This window comes from Ascaphus truei, chromosome 12, assembly GCF_040206685.1.
Source record: "Ascaphus truei isolate aAscTru1 chromosome 12, aAscTru1.hap1, whole genome shotgun sequence".
NCBI lineage: Eukaryota > Metazoa > Chordata > Amphibia > Anura > Ascaphidae > Ascaphus > Ascaphus truei.
Genome location: NC_134494.1, coordinates 27,249,712 through 27,267,445, shown reverse-complemented (window position 1 = coordinate 27,267,445; position 17,734 = coordinate 27,249,712). Strand labels below are relative to the sequence as shown.

General features: G+C 39.2%; 1 protein-coding gene across 1 annotated transcript in view; it reads left to right on the top strand.

Annotated features, from left to right (window-relative positions):
* GALNT18 (polypeptide N-acetylgalactosaminyltransferase 18) overlaps positions 1–17,734 on the top strand; it is a 308,353-nt gene that overhangs the window by 237,265 nt on the left and 53,354 nt on the right. The gene's annotated exons all lie outside the window — the stretch shown is intronic.

Here is a 17,734-nt window from a genome sequence, read left to right as displayed (position 1 = left end):
GATGTGGGCAGGTGAACCGTGGACCAGGTGTGGTCCGATCACTGCCAAGTGCTGATCGGGGTGGGGGTGATTTCCCAGCAGGATTAACACAGCGGGGGTCTCGGCTTCTGATTGTGACTCCCGCTGTGTTAATCCTACCGGGCTGCACCAGCCTGGAAGAGCTGCGCAGTGACAGCAGACAGAAGCGGTCCCTCTCCCTGCACAGCTCTAACAGATGATCGCAATGTTTGTATTTTATTTTAATTGCATAGTATTGAAGCAGGGGGTCTCCGGAGCTGAACCGCATTAATTTCAGCCTCGGGGACCCCCTTGCTTCCCGAGTTATAGGCCTCCGCATGGGGTGCCGGTATCTCCTGCAAGTTTAATTCTCCCGCATCCCGTCCCACGGGTACAGCAAAGGCACCTTGTGCTGATTTATGGGTGTCCCCTAAAACATGGTGAGCACATGACTTTTGAAATTCAGCACTATATTTTCTTGACATGTATTTTAAACTACATTAAAAAAAAAAAATGCCAACTCGAGTAGTGAATTTCAGTTTGTACTATTATAGTTTCAAATAGCTGAAACACGTACATCAGCGCATAATATTTTCAGCGGTCGCGGGTAAAAATAATTTGTTTTTCTTTATTTCACAATATTGTAACTTGTATTATGTGGTGGGAAATTACAGTAGCAATTATTGGTAGAATTGGATTATAATTACTAATCTGTGGAAGAAAGAAACATCTGAAATTGTTTTTCGGCAACTGATATACATTCGTACTTTTTTTTTTTTTTTATAGATTCATTTAAAAAAAAAAACAGACCACTAACTGCGCTGATTAACTGAATACAGAAGATTAGTGATCCTCTTTACCATGGTAGCTTGTGTAAATGAGCAAAGTGCTTGGCATTAGGATACATTTGCAGGGCCGTTGTCAGCTTAACAATGGTAATATCCATAAACTAAGGGTGATGGGTATTTGTAAAAAAAAAAAAAAAAATTAGATTAAAAAAAAAATATATGGAATAATAGGCCTGCCCTATGATAACACAGGCTTATTGTGTATGGCTGCCATTACATCTCTTATCCAAACGTTGTATAATTTAGATTAGCATGTCTGTAGTCAACTCCAGTGCTCAAGGTCCACCAACAAGTCAGGTTTTCAGGATATCCCTGCTTCAGGAGAGATGGCTAGGTCATAATGATTGAGCCACCTGTGCTGAAGCAGGGATATCCTTAAAACCTGACCTGTAGGTGGCCCTGGAGTTGCCCGCCCCTGGTAGTAATGATATCATTAATGTGTAATGTAAAATCACATTCATTAGCTGGTCCTACATTTGGTCCTGGGAGTATAGGTTTGTTGCAGGTTGTCATACAGGATGGACCAACATGACATCATAGATACTGCTCTACACAAGCTTTTGAAACCTCATAGGTCTCTTCTGCAGATTGCAATTCCAGATTGCTATTCCTCTTGCTTCCAATAGGATTTCTTTTTTTTCTTTAGGAATAGCCTCCGTAATCTCCACGGAGTCAAAATTCTGACGTATTTATATTTGCAGAAGTGTTGAATCTACCAGGATTAAGTGATTCGAAGAACATAGTCTTTCTATTCTTATGGTTGGTAACGCCTAGCAGGTGTTCTCCTGTATGCCATTGAACCACATACTGTACAAATAACTTGGCTGCCAAAGTGATATTTACATAGTCCTGCCCATTACTAATGCCGGGATGTCAAAGGAGATAATCAGAATCAGGTGAGATGTGTGTGATGTCACGTGCAAGCGACAATGCGCACAGCAGGGAAGCCAGCTAAATAACTACCACCATTTATATATACACGGTTTCCATCCCAAACGTTTTCCTTTTTAAAATCGTTTATTTTTTTTAATGCTTATTCATTAAACTGAGTTTTGCACCTTTTTTGTTTATAAAAACATCTCGCTGTATTCATTAAACAGCTGCCTGTTCAAACTATGTAAAAAACCTGCACTTTCCATTGGGATTGAGTTCTGGCTGTGCAAATCCATGCATCGTGCACACATTTCTTTTTACAAAGGAAGAAATCATTCAAAAATGAAGTAGCACTATGGTAAGATTAAGGATTTCTGAACAAATTCATCCACAGCATTTGTTTTGTTGCTGTAAAAGATTGACTTCCAACGTAAAGACGTAGCATATTAGAGCAGGGGTAGCCAACTCCAGTCCTCAAGGGCCACCAACAGGTCAGGTTTGAAGGATATCCCTGCTTCAGCACAGGTGGCTCAATCAGTCCCTGCTACACCACAGGTGGCTCAATCAGTCTTTGCTTCAGCACAGGTGGCTCAATCAGTCCCTGCTTCAGCACAGGTGGCAGCTGAGCCTCTGATTGAGCCTCCTGTGCTGAAGCAGCTATATCCTTAAAACCTGACCTGCTGGTGGCCCTTGAGGACTGCAGTTGGCCACCCCTGTATCAAAGCATCAACCCTCCCCACTGACGTTCATTAATGTCTTCAACTAGGGGTCTCCCAGTGTAGAATGAGGTCTCCCCCTGGTCTGTAAGGTTGTACATGCTTTAAGTGTACATTTGCCCTATTCCTCGACGGCTGTCAGATATCTTCCTGATGTTTTACAGTCTAGGATGGGCAGAGTTTGGGAGGTTCATTAGCTTCCAAACTGAAGGGTATCGCCAGGCTAGGCGCAATGCAGCCATACACTAGCAGGGTGGATTTCTGCTTTAAATATTGAACACTGGAAATAATTCTGCGAATTTTTTTGCATTTAACTGAATATAAAAAAAAGAAAGAGCTATTTTTATTCCTTTTGTGGGACATCATTAGTTCTGACTGTAATGAGAACTGTTCATTTCAACATTCGGATTAAAATGAATTGCTGCATCAGCCAGGATAATTAAGAAGGACGAGTAACAAACTAGATGGTCCTTCTTATAATTCATTACAAGGCTTTATGATTGCACAGTTTAGAATTAGGCCGGCATATTTCTGTGCGCATCTAACGTTTCTGAACATGCACCTTTTATGCACTTCAGAGTATGTCAAATAAAGCAACCGCGACCCCTGCTAAACATCAGTATAATTCTTCAAGTTAACAATTAAGCTGCTGAAAATCCTTATTCTTATCCTAACCAAACCATTATATTCTCAAACAAACCTTTGAAGTTTGCAAACGGAGGAAGTGCCAGTCTCCGTGATCCCAATCTTTTGATCCAGTAGTTCTATAAGCAACACGAATTCATTTGAAGCATTGATCTACAAATTTGTTCAAGGTTAACTGCAGAAGCTCAACATGCTTGTTGGAGTTAGCAAGTTACATGCTGAGCACTGGCAGTCAAGTGGTTAACTGTACTAGCTGTTCAAGCTCAAGTCTAAAAATGTCTAATGTCCTTTTTTTTTTTAAATTCTTTATTTATAATCCACATTTTTGTAACAGTGAACATACAACACAATATAATATACTACAAAACAGAACAATACGACACACAAAAAAAAAACATATTACAATATACAGGCATACCCCGGTTTAAGGACACTCACTTTAAGTACACGCACATCCTGAACAACAATACCGCCTCCTTACCTGTACCGAAGCTGTGCGCAAGCGGGGAGACTATAGAGCCTGTTACAAATGCCTTATTTACATCAGTTATGCACGTATATGCCGATTGCAGTACAGTACATGCATCAATAAGTGGGGGAAAAGGTAGTGCTTCACTTTAAGTACATTTTCGCTTTACATACATGTTCCGGTCCCATTGCGTACGTTAATGCGGGGTATGCCTGTACTTATCACACACTGACAGTTTAACTGATAAATACAGACAATCAAGAAACAAAAAAAAATCGATTTAAAATAAAATCTAAAAAAAAACAAGTCAATCCCGTGTTTAATAATCCCAATTGTCCCTATTATTCCCATTTTGGCAGATGATTTCTCTCTCACGTCTTTTCATAATATTCTATTACCAGTGAACTCTGACCACGGACGCCAGAGAAGCACAAATTTTAACCTTGTATCAGTGGTTATATATGAGAGTTGTTCCATCCTCATAACCTCCCATATTCTCGTCTCCCATTGTGGGTGCATCCAGCTTTTTCCAGTTGGCAGCATTCAGCATATGTATTCATGAAGATTTCTTAATTCTGTGCCCCTTGACCCCTTCCCTAATTAGCAATAAAATACTTGGGTCTTTTGGGATTCTAATCTTGGTAATGTTGAAAATCTGCTCCACTATCCTATCCCAAAAACACTTTATTTTCTATTTAAGTCCTTTATGAAATGTTCCTAGTCTTTTAAAATTGAAGACAAAGAGAAATACGCTTTTTTTGCTTGCTGGGAAACACCTGTACAATCACATGCAAATGCCAGACTTCGGCACGTATCCCAAAGAGGTTATGGTCTTTAGAATATGCGTGTTTTAACAACACCACTGAGGCGGTAATGATAGAGCTATGTTCTGCACCTGCTTGTAGCAATGTATTCACAAAATTAACCAATAGGTACCATTATATGCAACAGTGCGATGTAGAAAATGACTGGCGATTAAGATCTTTTCTAGAATGCTATTTTAAAAAATGACTATTTTGAGTGTTTTTCATATTTGATTCTCATTACATAGTTACATAATGTAGTAGCTGAGATTGAAAAAAGACATATGTCCATCAAGTTCAACCTATGCTACATATGCTATATTTGTATTTACAGTATATTGATCCAGAGGAAGGCAAACAAAAAACCCAAGTGAAATATCATCCAGTGATGTCTCACAAGGGAAAATAAAATCCCTTCCTGACTCCATTAGTGGCAAACAGACTTCCCCCTGGATCAACATCCTTCCCATGTTTACTTATTTGGTATATCCCTGTATATCATTCCTTTCTAAAAAAAAAAAAAGATGTACAACCTTTTTTTTTTTAAGACATCTATTGTATCTTGGCATTGGCATCCTTCAAAATTCTGCTGTGATACCTGTTGTTCTTGTGGAACAGATAGAACTGTTGCTGAACTGATAGACGTGGAAGCTTCGATAGAACTTTGTGTACTTCTGGTGGAGAACAGTTAGAATTATTTTCTGGAGACACTAAGCTCCTCTGCATTAAAGAAGCAATTATCGCTATAATCAGAAGTGCAGAGATTACCGTAACAGTATATCTGAATTTAGTGATGTAGCCAGAGGCAGAAACTAACTTGTACTTTTTCTCAACTGTATGTACAAACCTTACTGCACTTAGTCATAATGGGAACTGGTAAGGAATCGGATGAACAGATCCATTAGTACTTAATAAGCTGTTTAAATGAGCACTTTCCTATAAATTAATGTAGAGCTAAGTTCTTATTATGGAGCTGCCCCATTACCAGCACATAACCACCCTCGTACAAAAATAAATCATAGAGATGAAGGCATTATTGATATTTTACACGTCTCTTTGATTTCTTTGGCAAGCAATAGAGGCTGTTTTATCCCATGCCCACTATCAAGTCTCTTGAGAATTGATACTGAAAACAGGGTTCAAAAGAGCATGGACTGCAATTTCAAAGGGTGCCAAAGAAAAAAGAAATCTATTTTTGAGTTAAGTAGCAAGGATCACGGCTTTCAAAGTCTCATTGATCCTTTAGAATTCAAGAGATATATGCATATAAATGTAAGCTATATGGCAAAATTGGTCTAAGCCCTTTTCTCCCTGAACTACTGTATGGTCACCTACATTCCATAGTTGACATAAATTACCATTTTAAAGGTAAGCTGTGCAGTTTTTAGCTATACCTGTATCAGAAGGTTCTCCTGTGTTCGCAAGTCCTTAAGGAATACAGTTCTAGTTAAATCCATATCTAGACTCGTGCAATGTAGAATTAATTAAAAGCAACGCTTTTATTTTGCAGCGTACTTCGAAAGGTTCATTGCCCTTGGATTTAAAATAATCTATTATCTAATTCTAACTAACTATTGAAAAGTCATATATGTCAATTTTACCGTGTACTGTAAATTATGCTTTTGAGCTGATTGTAACTCACAATGCAATGGGGGTGCTTAAAGACAATTACATGACCCAAATTATTGAGGAACCAGCAATACTGGATTTGGTAATATCAAACAATGTAGAAGTAATAATATATATATATTCAAGTCCGGGAACATTTGGGTAACAGTGATCATAACATGGTCTCATTTAAAATAAATGACAAAAAAAAACATATGAATTGGGTTCAACAAAGACTTTAAATTTTAGAAAGGCTGATTTTAATAAATTGAGGACTAATCTACAAGGAATAAATTGGGATGTTTTTGCAGGGAAAAATGTGGAAGATAAGTGGGCAGTCTTTAAAACATTGTTAGAAAAGCACACTTATCAGTGTAAACCCTTGGGTAATAAGTATAAAAGAAATAGGTCTAAACCAATGTGCCTAAATAAACAGGTAGGGGAGGAAATGGACAAGAGGAGGAAGGCGTTTAGTCTTAAAGTCAGAAGGGACGGAGGCATCGTACCCGAATTATAAGGAACATAACAAAAATTGCAAAAGGGCAATCAAATTGGCAAAAATGGATAATGAAAAAAGGATTGTGATAGAAAGTAAGATTAACCCTAAAAAGTTCTTGAAGTACCTTAATAACAAAAAAAAATTAGAAAAGAAAATATAGGACCCTTTCAGTGTGAGATGGGCAGGCAAATTATTGGAGATAATGAAAAAGCAGAGGTATTAAACAAATTCTTTGCCTCTGTAATTACAGGGAAGAATCAATTGCAATAATAGTGCCACAGGAGGAAGCCACAACCTGTATATTAACGAACAATTGGTTAATTGAGGAAGTAGTTCATAGGAAGCTTGATAAAATTAAATTAAATAAGGCACCTGGCCCTGATGGCATACATCCAAGAGTTCTTAAGGAGTTAAGTAATAGCCAAACCATTACATTTAATATTCAAGGACTCCTTTTCCACAGACTCGGTACCGCAAGATTGGTGTAAAGTAGACATGGTGTCTATATTTAAAAAGGGAGCTAGATCACAACCAGGGAATTACAGACCTGTATGCCTGACATCAATAGTGGGGAAGCTACAGTACTTGAAGGTTTAGTGCGGGATAATATTCAGGAGTACCTAATGGAAATCAAAAAATATTAGTAATAGTCAGCATGGATTTATGAAGGCTAGGTCATGCCAAACGAACCTTATTTGTTTCTTTGAGAAGGTAAGTAGGAATTGCGGTTGCGGCCCCAGTGTGTTCTGCAGCGCACGGCTCAGTGTGCGCTGTGCGTACAAGTACCACCCCTCAATACACCTTCGCACGCATTTGGCAGCCACACTGTATGACCTTTTTTTGTACAAAGACATCCAAAGTGTGTGTACAACTTGCGACGGAGGCGTGGCCACGCCCCCGTCGGCGGTTCAGCCAATGAGGGCGAACCAGCCGCGTGAGGTCATGGCCACGCTCCTTCAAAAACTATTCATCCCAAGGGCAGTACAGATGACACGGGTAGTCCCTTCAAGTTGGAGGAAAGGAGATTTCGCCAGCAACAGAGGAAAGGGTTCTTTACAGTAAGGGCAGCTACAATGTGGAATTCATTACCCATGGAGACTGTGATGGCAGATACAATAGATATCTTCAAAAAAAAGGTTGGACATCTTTTTAGAAAGGGAAGGTATACAGGGATATACCTAATAAGTCAACATGGGAAGGGTGTTGATCCAGAGAGTAATCTGATTGCCAATTTTTGGAGTCATGAAGGAATTTTTTTTCCCCCTTATGAGATCTCATTGGATGATATTTCACTGGGGTTTTTGTTTGCTTTCCTCTGGATCAATATGCTAAATTTAGACGACAGATACTTTATCCCATATTTGTACTTTCAGTATAAGTTGAACTTGATGGACGCATGTCTTTTTTCAACCTCATCTACTTTGTAATGTTGTAACTATGTAACAATGTCAATCCACTTTTACATCGACAGCAAAATTTAAATGTTTTCTCACTTTAGGAAGAAATCCTTGATGTCCAAAATATGACGCAAATTGCACCATTATGATGGTGCTTTTAGTCAATTTTGCGTCATTTGCATCATTTTGTGATTTGGAGAGTAGTTTGGAGTAGTTAGGTCACTGTTTTTCAGCAGGGGTTCCCCGGGCAACCCTAAAGGGTTCCCTACAATTTTCAGGTCATTTTAAATTGTACCAAATACAGAAGAATTTACAATGCATCTGATCTCAGACACCCTATTAGAAAAGGTTGGGGTTCCTTATAATGCATCTGATCTCAGACGCGCTATCAGGGAGGGTTGAGGTTCCGCAGAATTTTCACAATATAATTATAGGGTTCCTTAACCATAAAAAAGTTAGCAATAGATATGATAAACTCATACAACAAGCTTTAAATATATATATATATATATATATATATATATATATATATATATATATATATATATATATATTTAAAGCTTGTTGTATGAGTTTATCATATCTATTGCTAACTTTTTTATACATATGTATATGTATATATTGTTGTATGAGTTTATCATATCTATTGCTAACTTTTTTATACATATGTATATGTATATATATATCATCATGGGGACAGGTGCAAATTCCCACAAATATTGCTCCAAGTTACTTTATGGCGCAAATTGTGACATTTCCAGAAATATCCGTACATACTTTTTTTACGTTTTGTTTTTTTCCTCTTCAGGCAGCCAAGAGAAAAGTTATACAGAAGTGATGGATAAAGTGTATTAATCACATGTGCTTTTTCACTGTATGTCTTGTGGATTAAATAATAGAAAATTACTGAATTACTGCGATTGTTAATATTATTATTGTTGTTACATTTGAAACTCAGCATACCTGTACATATTTCGTAATGAAGACAGTCCATACCAGTTAGGGGAGGGTAGCATGACCCTCTACAAGAGGAGCCATGTAGTGATGGAGGGAGAGGAGGGAGGGCTACAGTACGTTACTTAAGGGTCATCTGCCAATGACTTACCTCTCTAAACATCGAATCTTCCCCAAAAAGTTACCGTCCACCCACCCACCCCCTTTTCGTTTCAGTTGGAGGGTGGTAGTGGGGGAGGTTTATTGTACTGTATGATGTGTAATCTGTTATAATTTTTTTTAAGTCATGGGTATGATAAAGTTGTGACGGTGTTATAATATTTGTCACAGCTGGAGTTTGGGGACTGGTCAGTTATGCCTATGTGGTAAAATTAGGAGGTATGTGAGTGGTCCAAGTGGAGGCGCTCTTGTGTCAGGGCCAAGTGTGGTGGACCCAAAGGTGTTCTCCGAAGTAGAACCCCATTTATTATAAAACCATGAGTGCCCACTGGGTCATGTAGCGGTGGTGGGCACTATCATGGTTCAGCTGGTAGGACTACTTTATGCCCAGGTCCACAACTTTTAGGATTTGATTAATAAAAAGCTGTGCCCATTTGTACCCAACTAAGATGTCTGTGTTTATTTGGGTGGGTGAAAAACAGAATGGACAGAAGTTGAGGACTGAAAGGTCATGAGAGGCCGGAAGTTGTTTGTTTAGTTTTCGTTTATCTCACCAAAATGAAATGTTCACTCGACCTTAAACAATAACAAAGTTGTTTCATGTAGTAAAAAATCAAACAGATCTCCAGTTAGTATAAGTGCGCAGTAAAAGTGCAGAAGGGAAGGACATGCACGGTGTTATTTGAAGTCTAAGAACACAATGAGCCTATTAGAATAAGAACTTAGAAAGCTTGAAGATGTTTATACGGTGTAGCTCATGGACCATCAGTTTTTCAAAGTAAGGAACAATTATAGCACCCCTACTCCCTCCTCCCATGGATCTTCCATACAGCCTACAGTATTTACACAATTGCTGGAACATGGCAACTAACTCGTTTTGTTACATGAGAAATAAATTGATAAGCTAATCTGCCAGAAAATTAAATTGTCAGCTGGTGAATAAAATTGTTTGTTTCTTTAGAAAAACCCAAACAAGTACTGTATGTACCGTAGGCACACGTCAACTGCATTCACTGTTTAAATGAAATATGTTCTGCCTTGTATTTGCTTTAATAAAATATAATTACAAGGTTTGATGTAGCGGCCGCTACGCTGCGGTAACATGGTTGCGCTTTTATAATTGTGAAATGTATTATTTCCCTATTTCAATAACATCTCTTGCATTATGCATAACACGGAATAATGCAAAGCTTTTTTTTTTTAGGAGCTGGCTGCATGGTTGCAATACAAAAAAGCTTGGTTCATCCAATAAAAAGAAAAAAATATATATATTTTTTTATCATAATTTAGGTGTATTAAAATCATGTAGTGGTTATCTGTTTGTTTTATTCTGCGCTCATCATTTCTCCCAATCTCAAACAGGGAAAAAGGAGACCAACATTTCAGGTCAAATAGCTTTTTTCCACCATCAGTCTCAAAACAGAGCTACTTACCCATTAGTGATGTCATAAATGCGACCATGTTGTCTGGAAGCCAGGTGGATAGCGGGCTGTGGATAGTGGGATGTTGATTGTGGGATGCCAGGGGCAACATACTTGTTTCCATGTATGTATAATAAGATGGATACATTCTTTTTGACTACTGTATCTGTTGATGGCATTTCTGACAACTAACGATAATGACCTAAGACCGTCTTTATTCAGATGGTACTCTATTATACCAAGTTTCGAAAAAAGATTAACCAATGGGATTTTGAACTCAGATATTGATCATCATGTCACTGCTGACCTGGAGTTGAATGGCTTGCAGGCCTCCGGTCTTCCGGGCACTCAGCCACGTTATCACTTAGCGTAAAGTTCACGTGGTTGTGGGCAGCCCCCCCCGGACGATTTTTGGGCTCCACTCTGAATTTGTTCAGCGTTCCATCAGAGCGGTGACAATTACCCTCTTCCCCCTCTTTAGAAACGAGCATTTTTTAGCATGACGTACCCGGTATGTCATAGGTCCCCTAGAGTGCTATTATAGCATTCAGGGTACGTCTTGGAGCACTCAAAGGGTTAACCTTGTAGGTAACATATTTCTGCATTCAACTGGACACGTAATTTCACATAACAAAGTGTTCTATGAAATGTAAAATAAAAACATTGGTTATATCAGGAGCACATAAAGCTTTACGATATGTTGTCTCATTGTAGATGTTATTTCCTTACACAAATGGTCCCTGTTGGCCATAACAACTAAACAAGAAGCCATCGAGGCTTTCAATGGCTAATTATGTCTTTCACGCTTGATAAATCTAATATATACGCACGCCGCACAGCTGGAGTTCCAAATATCACTGTCATGGAAATATTTCGATACTTTGTCAAACCTTTAAAAAGAAAAGCTCGCCCCGAGGACACAATTAAAGGACTAAGAGAAAGGGACAACTGCTTATACTTTTGTCCTTTAGGAGCTTTTGTGAACTGAAATGTTCTTGGCGTGATTACAGGACTATGGCAACCTTTTTTTGGTGTTATTTTCTTATCTGAAGTGACAAACACAGCATTAAGTATACTTGTTATCGTATCTTAGTTGTCACCGTGCCATTAAAAGGTAGTGTTACTGTGTGTTTGCTGCTTGCAGAAGACCATATTACATTTAAAGGGCTTATGCTCAACGTACTGTATGCAGTAGGAACAGAATGGTTGAGGTTCTTTTTAAAGGAGCAATTCTTTTTATTTATTATATTTTATCAAAGGTTTTTAGCAAGGGGTGTCTGGAGCGTTCATTTTAACTCCTGGGACCTCCCGCTTCCCGAGATACAGATCTCAAAAGGGGGTGCCGGCCTCTCAGCAAAGTTTAAAGCCCCCGCGTCACGCGGGCCAATAGGAAGCTGAACGTGATGACGTCACGGCTTCCTATTGGCCCACAGGGTGGGGGAGCATTGAACCTCTGCCCTTAAGTGATCTCTGCTCCCCGAGCGGAGCAGCTACCGGCACCGCCTACCGAGGTAAGTATCTCCGGAAGCAGGGAGTCCCCAGAGCTAAAATTAATGCAATTCAGCTCCGGAGACCCCTTGCTTCAATCCTATGTTATAAAAAAAATATTGCCTGCATTGCTTGGATTGCCTCTTTAAAATAGAGCGGGTTATATTGAACCCCTTTTTTCTGCCCAAAGGGACTGCTAATTAACTTCCAGTGGCTATGCAGGAACAGTAGCTCTGTGCATGATAATAACATTACTCTTGCTTTGACAGTTTTTACTGTATTATCCAGTCCCTGCCACGAGCATGCAAGTGAGACTTGTTTATGGGTATTCTGTAAAGCAGCACAGAGCAATGACTGAGTATTTGAAGAAATATCTGACCCGTGTCTTCTAAAAGGACGAATCCGGTATTAAAAAATGCTTTGCGGTTATCCATCCTAATGACATTCCCTATTGAAATCAAAGCTTGGAGAATTACCATGAAGAACATGTATATATACGCCTTACCTATTATTTTGTCTTAATTGTCGCAGTTAGTCAGGTGAATTAAGCAGCACATTTTACTAAACTCAAATTACCATTTAATGTTACAATAGGCTCTGGAGGACACAGCGGTATCATTAAAATAGTTTGCATGATGATCCAATCCTTTATTGAAACAATCCTTGTAAGGTCAGATGGCCCTTGTAGAATGCGCAGGAAGACTATGAAACCTACGAGTGTGTGCATGTCACTATGAATCACTCCTCTAGCTACAGATCCCACACTGATAATATCCCACTGGAGAGTTCCTTTTCAGCTGCTATAATGCGGAAGGATGTGTTACAGGCAGCACAGTACTCAATTAGTCATCTGATTCCCAGTTCACGTATCTCTGATTACATGTGATAAAATAATTTAAAGATATCTTTTAATCTTTTATTGTTATGCTTTTATTTTGCAATTAAGGTTTCTCAGAAGTTACAATAATTGATAAGGAATGGAGAACAGTAAAATAAGAAAATAATGATTAATAAAAAAGGGTGAAGAGAATATACTGAACTGAATATTGAAGCGTGGTGGATATAATTTGGTATTTGTATATACGTACAGTAGGTGAGGTGCATACAGTTTGGTAATTGTATAGATAAGGTACATACAGTTTGGTAATTGTATAGATAAGGTGCATACAGTTGGGTAATGGTATAGAGGTATGGTGCATACAGTTTGGTAATGATGGTATAGAGGTAATGTACATACAGTTGGATAATGGTATAGAGGTAACGTATATACAGTTGGATAATGGTATAGAGGTAAGGTACGTACAGTTTGGTAATGGTATATAGGTAAGGTACGTACAGTTTGGTAATGGTATAGAGGTAAGGTGCATACAGTTGGGTAATTGTAGATGGACGTTCACAGAGGTACACAATTTGGAGACGTTTATAATGTGAAATTATAATAGGCTTTATTGTGCCTTTTCCTTTTCATCAGGAAATTATCCAAACACCGGGGGGGAACAAAGCTTCCATTCACTTGGGAGTATTTCTAGTGAAATCCTTGCAATTAGTTCACATCTCCATTAGTTAAGCTTCTCCCAGCCCAAACACACATAGCATGAAAATAAGCAGATATAAGCAGTCTCTTAATAAGGAAAGTCTTATCTGTGTAGTTGCTGTAGAGTAAGCTTCTCTGCTCTCCTGGAACCGCACCCGTGCGTGCACAGAAAAATATCAGCATCCAGGTTTAGAAGTCTTATTTGGTGTCTTGCAATCAGCTCTGCTGTGTGGCTGGCAGAGCTCAAGACTGGGCAGCTTCAGAGATCTGGGTTTCTTTTGGTCAGTCTCTCCTGGGACTCAAGAACCTGTGCTCTGTCTCTCCAAAGGTCAGCTCTCAGTCAGAGCTAAAGAGAGTCCCTTCCTGTCTGAACAGACAGGTTGTTGTAAACAATCTAATCAGGCAGGTGGTGTTTAGTAATTAACTACCACACTGCTAGATTAAAGGCACATTACTGAACAGGGATAAGTCCCCTGTTACAGTAATGTTATAGAGGTAAGGTGCATACAGTTTGGTAATGGTATATAGGTAAGGTAAATACAGTTGGGTAATGGTATAGAGGTACGGTGCATACAGTTTGGTAATAGTATAGAGCTAAGGTGCATGCAGTTTGGTAATGGTATAGAGGTAAGGTGCATACAGTTTGGTAATGGTATAGAGGTAAGGTGCATACAGTTTGGTAATAGTATAGAGCTACGGTGCATGCAGTTTGGTAATGGTATAGAGGTAAGGTGCATACAGTTTGGTAATGGTATAGAGGTAAGGTGCATACAGTTTGGTAATGGTATAGAGGTAAGGTGCATACAGTTTGGTAATGGTATAGAGGTAAGGTGCATACAGTTTGGTAATGGTATAGAAGTAAGGTGCATACAGTTTGGTAATGGTATAGAAGTAAGGTGCATAAAGTTTGGTAATGGTATAGAGGTAAGGTGCATACTGTTTGGTAATGGTAATTTCTTTCTTTGACGTTTCAAGCAATAGAACAAATATGTTTATACAATAGTTCCAGTCATTGAAAATACATTTATTCAGGTTTTAATCAGGAACATGAATTTGAGGTTAGGTGATAATAGTCAACAGAAGACGTTTTGAACCAATTAATAAAACAATGAATGGCATTAATTGTAAAATGTTCAATTGACTATAGTTGGGGGCCGATTACCTACATACCATCATTAATAGATCACACAGACTGCTTTCAGTTTATCACATCTACTGGAGATGAAAAATAGTTAATGTATAATAAACATTTTTTTTCTTTGTTTTTTAACAAGCCACCATTAGGACTAACAATTAGTGAGAACAATTTAAAAGCATTGGTCGTTTTTTTAAGAGAAAAGAAGTGGTTTATCTAAAAGATTAATGGCATGTATTATAATTCTGTCACTGCTTTTCAACCATCTGGTTTATGGTATTAGCTGCTCTGTGAGATGTTTGCTGATTATAAAGAAAAAAAGGACAGACATCAGTAAAGAGTAATACCCTGAACAGATGTCACATGTGGTAGCGTCAACGCTACTGATTGAATGTGACTGGGATCTTTATCTCCTTGCAGTCTAGTTCTGGCAACAAATGTCTAACAGTTTGACCAAAATCTGCTGAAAACTTGACATTCAAACCCTATGTTCCCAAGCCAAGAAGACATGAATGAGATAGGAAAGAAGAGGGATGCAACGTGCACTTAATGAACCGAAAGCAAAGGGAGAGAATTTGTGTTGTGTGTGTGTGTGTGTGTATATATATATATATATATATATATATTTATAGGATTTCTACCTGCTTCAGCGTAGTGTAGCTCAGTCAGTTTTACCTTTGTCTCAGGACTTCTCCAGTGGATCCAGGCCTCGGCTGTAGTGAGGAGTAGAATAAGTAGAAAAGGGCGCCAGGATCTTTTAAAACAGGATGCCTGCTTTATTGACAGCAGGATCAGCATACCACACAGCATAGACAGGACAGGCTTTCAGTATCTCTCTCATGCAGTAGTTCCCCCTTTGCCTGCAGTTCCTCCCAGGACCCAACTTAACCCTGGATAGGAGTGGGGTATGCTCAGCCCCAGGTCCCTTCTTAAACCTGGCTATAGCCCTGCTCCCTGCAGCATGGGAACCTCTGTCTGCACCGGGCACTTAGCACAGCCTTCCTAAGTACACTCTCTCTAGGGTTGGTCCCCACCTATTATACCCAGGGGGGTGTAAACCTTCCCCCCCCCCCCCCCAGTCTCTGGGCAAAACTAGATGTGGCAAAGGCATCACCCCACCTGTCAAATAACCTACCAGAACTTTCTTAGCTCTGAGTCATGCCTCATGTGCCTGGGAACTGCAAGATTGTACCCTATCTCTGAGCCAGCCTGGTTTTAGCACCCCCCTGAGGAAGGTCCCGTTCAGCGGACCGAAACGGTGGATATATGTGCACGTTTCTTTAATACAGTTTATAGCTGCTTACACCTTCTGAGTGCTGTTGTCTCCTTACCTTTGTTGGTACAGTAATGTATGCTTTATTATTTTTTATGACATAAGCACCAGGTCATTATATCACTACAGGAGTGCCAGATATTGATGATTTATATATATATATATTTATATATATAATATATATATAAACCCATTTACTTTAGTAGGCGTTTCCATGCGACAGAGCACCGATCAGCACTTTCTCAGTTGAATAAATAACCACCATAGTGTGTGAAGAAAGGCATTATACACTGCACAGGAAGTGTGCTTAGAACAAGCATTATGTTATGCAGTCGTTACCTTCATTTTCTGTATAGTGCAACTCTGCAAGTTAATTAGGAACAGGGTAGTTTGCTTTCTTTAACTGTAATGGCTTTTTCTTGGGAAAATTGAATGACAGCCTTTGTTCATTATGAATAAAGTAATTTAGTGAGCACAAAGTAACTAATTGCAACTCAGATTCTTCAGACTAATGTGAGCCTTTAAGAAATGTTCCAAATTACCCAAACGCACACAGGTTTAATTCTATTGCTCAGGAAGTGCGGGCCATTGTCTGTCAATGCAGCATATTTAGCACTGCAAAACACAATCCCCTTTAAGGTTTTGGTCCTAGGAAAGAGAATTCTTCTGCACATGGTGATCATTTCAATGGCTTGTAAACTTTATTGGATTCTCCGCTTCCAAGGCCTCACAAAGTCTCTCCTTAAGAAGAAATCTCACAGGTATCAGAAGAGTCTTGTGAAGTCTCAATAGGTTTGTGGGAGAGTTGGCTGCTGGTAACAGTATCAGACGCTTAGGGGCCTATGCAGAGAGCAGCGCTAGAATAAATTGGAGAGTTTAAGAAAAAGTAGCTTTAATGGAGAGTTTTATTCTCCATATGCAGAAATGGGCGAAATCCGCTATTTTTAGCATTACTGCATGTGGAGAATTGTAAATGAGGAGATGCGCGCAGCTGAAAGGGAGAGAAATAAAAATCGCGCATTTTTTTTCCCCCCCTGTAGCCGGCTTCTTGCCAACTTTAGTTGGCGGAGAAAATTGACGAAAATCGCGCCAAAAACAGCCGCTAGATGGCGAGCGCGCCTTTCTGAATTTGGATATTTTTCAGACTGGCGAGATGTAGTTTCTCGCCAGCCGCGCGGCGAGATTTTCAATTAGAAAAAAAAAATGGCGCTTTTTTCCTACCTCGCCATTTTCGGCTGTTTTTAGCGCGATTTTCGCCGGAAAATGGCGAGATTGTTCATAGCGCTGCTCTCTGCATGAGGCCCTTAGTTCTAAACAGAATGGCAGTAGGTTACTTGTGCACCAATAAAATCAATTGGGGGGGGGGGGTTGTTGTGTGCTATATGACTTGAATTTTTCACTTAAGGGAGAAGGAGCGGCTCAGTGAGTTAAGACACTTACTGGCATTGATTTTGAAGCAGGTGAACCTGGTTCAATTCCTGGTGTCAGCTCCTTGTGACCTTGGGCAAGTCACTTTATCTATCTCCCTGTGCCTCAGGCACCAAAAACATAGATTGTAAGTTCCACAGGCAGGGACTGTGCCTTCAAAAATGTCTCTGTAAAGTGCTACATAAAACAAGCAGCGCCATACAAGAACATGCTATTATTATATACAAATAAACGATTTAACTCTCATGATGATGCTTTCAGCAGATTATATTAGATTGTAAGCTCTTCGGGGCAGGGACTCCTTTTCCTAATGTTACTTTTATGTCTCAAGTGTTTATTCTCATTATGTACATGCTATGTACATGGATGGCGTTATATAAATAAAGATATAGATACGTACATACATTACTACCTTCAATACGTCTTCAACTTCCTGTGAGCATCAAAACAAAAAAAGACACATATCTTCGTGGGTTCAAGGATTTAT